The sequence below is a fragment of the Equus przewalskii genome, unplaced genomic scaffold, assembly GCF_037783145.1.
Source record: "Equus przewalskii isolate Varuska unplaced genomic scaffold, EquPr2 ChrUn-6, whole genome shotgun sequence".
Classification (NCBI taxonomy): Eukaryota; Metazoa; Chordata; class Mammalia; order Perissodactyla; family Equidae; genus Equus; species Equus przewalskii.
Window position 1 is genome coordinate 2,286,854 of NW_027228754.1, and position 2,889 is coordinate 2,289,742.

Sequence of the window (2,889 nt, forward strand, 5' to 3'; positions counted from 1 at the left end):
AAAAAAAAATCCTTGAAAAATAACTCATTCATCTCTATGTGTATCTTTTCATTGAAAAAAATTCACATCAGAAAGAGATTTAGAGAAATTCAACATCATTTATTAACACCAAGTACTGCTCTTTTCTCTAGGGAGGATACTGTAGAGCAAGAAAGAGACATACCAAAACTTAGTTTAAGACACCATTGACCTCCATTTCTGGAAACATGGCCAGTATGGTAGCCCAAATGGCCCTCCCACAACCTGGCCTTGTACTATCATCTCCTCTACACAAAGGAGCAGGGTGGAGAAAAGGAAAGTCCAGGATTCAGGATATTTGTGAAGAACACCTATTCTGAGACCCTCCCAGGGCACTCAACACATACTGACAGAGATAAATGGATCAATATCTTTCATCCTTTACTGTCTTGCTGCCTCCTCATTGTGTCATCAAAGGCCAAGATCAAGGATGAGTACAGAAGGAGTTGAAGTGCCAGGCCCACTCAACATCCCACTCAACACCTGCTTTCTCTTTGACCTGGACCCACCTCTTTAATAGTCAAGTAGGGTAATTGCTTTTGTATTTATGCTGTTCATTTTATGTTGAAACTTTCCCTCCCTCTGAACCCTGCCCTAAATCCAGTAAATCATGAGAAACTTCTCGATTTGTTCTCAAGGATGCTGAGTTCTGACGGAAGTGGAAGGGCACTGATGACTCCTCAGCCTGGGACATTATTCAAGAGTGTGCTCAGAGCACTGTGTAATGTGTTATATAGTTAGAGCCTCACCCCTCCCTTTCCTTTGTCCAGCTCATGCAGATCCAGATCTACCTCAGTGTTGAGGACACACTCCACTGCTGTGGCTGAACTCCTCTTTAAAGACTTTTCCAGGTTTGGGTGGTGGCAGAAGCTTGTCCTTTTCTGTTGTTGTTCTTCTAATTTTGTAACTGATGACCGTTTTTGGCAATGTCATCATAGTGGTTATTATTTGCCTGGACCATCAGCTTCATACACCTTTATACTTCTTCCTGAGTATGCTGTCTATCTCTGAGACATACTACACTGTGGCCACTATTCCTTGCATTCAGTCTGGCCTCCTGAGTCCTTTCCAGCCCATTGCCATTCAGGACTGCCACCCAGCTCTTCTTCTGTCTCATCTCTTCAGCCAACAACTGTTTCCTGCTCACGGATATGCAGGATGATCAGTATGTGGCCCTCTGCAACTATGGTATTCAGTCATTATATTAGTCAGGGTTCTCAAAAGAAACAGAACTAGTAGGATATATATTGATATATGCAAGAAGAGATTTATTATAGGAAATGGCTCATGCAGTTATAAAGGCAAAGAAGTCCTACAATCTGCCAACTGTAAGATGAAGAAATAGGAAAGTTGGTAGTGTAATTCAGTCTGAGTCCAAAGGCCTGAGAATCAGGGGACTGATGGTGTAAATCCCAGTCTGATTCTGAAAACCTGAGAACCAACAGCACTGGTGTCTGAGGACAGGAGAGGATGGATGTCTTGGCTCAAGCAGAGAGAGAGAATTTGCCCTTTGTCTGCCTTTTTGTTCTATTCAGGCTCTCAGTGAATACAGTGCCCACCCAATTTGGTAAGGGTAATCTTCTTTACTCAGTCTACTGATTCAAACGCTAATCTCTTTTGGAGACATTTTCATAGACACACCCAGAATTAATGTCTTACCAACTACCATTCCTTAGCTCAGTCAAGTTGACACATAAAATTCCCCATCACAGTCATCAAAGGTAAGAGATCTGTGTCAAGTTTGCATCTGAGTTACTGAGAATTGGCCTGAACATGACCATTGTCCAGGTGACATCGGTGTTTGGCCTCTTCATCTGTGACGGCTTTGTCATCTCTCACTTCTGTGACATGAGACCCCTGCTGAAGCTGGCCTGCACAGACAACACTGTCAATGAGATCATCAACTTTGTTGTCAGTGTCTGTGTCCTTGTTCTACCTATGGGCCTGGTCTTCATCTCCTATGTCCTCATCATCTCCACCATCCTTAGGATTGCTTCAGTTGAGGGTTGGAAGAAGGCCTTTGCCACCTGTGCTTCCCACCTCATGGTAATCATCATCCACTGGCTGTGCCATCATCATCTATCTCAAACCTAAGTTGTAGACTTCCCTGGGGTAGTCAGACTCATCTCAGTGACCTACACTGTCATCACTGCTCTGCTGAACCTGTTCGTGAACAGCCTGAGGAAGAAGGAGGTCAAAGATACTCTGCAGAACAATGGTGAAGATACTACCCAACCCTTAGTGTGTCAAGATTGTGACAGCTTCTTTTTCTGTACTGATTCCTCCAAAGTATTGACAGTCAGGAGCCTTGCAGTTCTCCACAACACCAGGAAGTCTTCTATGGGTTCTGCTCCTGAAATGTTCTCTTAAGAGATGTCTCCTCCCAGATTTCAGACATATTCCTATGAATCTAGTAAAAGACCCTGAGAGTCTGGCCAGTTTTTACATCTGCCAAATAATATACACACCTACAAAAGGAAAATTCATGTTAAACACCTTGGAAAAAGCTCCAGAAATTTTATTCTTCAGAAGGGAAACTTCAGAAAGGAAGATGGGATTTGTCAAATTAGCTGTCCATTATATAATTTCCCTACATGTTTTTGTTTGTTTACAAACTTTGGTACAAGTGCACTGGTCCCTCTATCACTGGTCTCTTTTCCATCCGCACCCGGTGGAACCCATGCTGAGCCTTGCCTATATGCTGTTTCTCCTCAGTGCTGTCATGCCCTGTTCCACCATTACCATGGTGTGTAAAGACTGGGACTTATTATCGTACTGATGGTAAAGTTCCTTATAGTTTTACACTTATAGTTTACATTTTATAAGGAACTTCTACACACAAGATTTCACTTGATCTTCAATGAACTCTGT

General features: G+C 42.8%; 1 pseudogene; it reads left to right on the top strand.

Moving 5' to 3' along the window:
• Nucleotides 1–928: 928 nt before the first annotated feature.
• LOC103553951 (olfactory receptor 10J3-like) lies at nucleotides 929–2,388 on the top strand (annotated as a pseudogene).
• The last annotated feature ends 501 nt before the right edge of the window (nucleotides 2,389–2,889 follow it).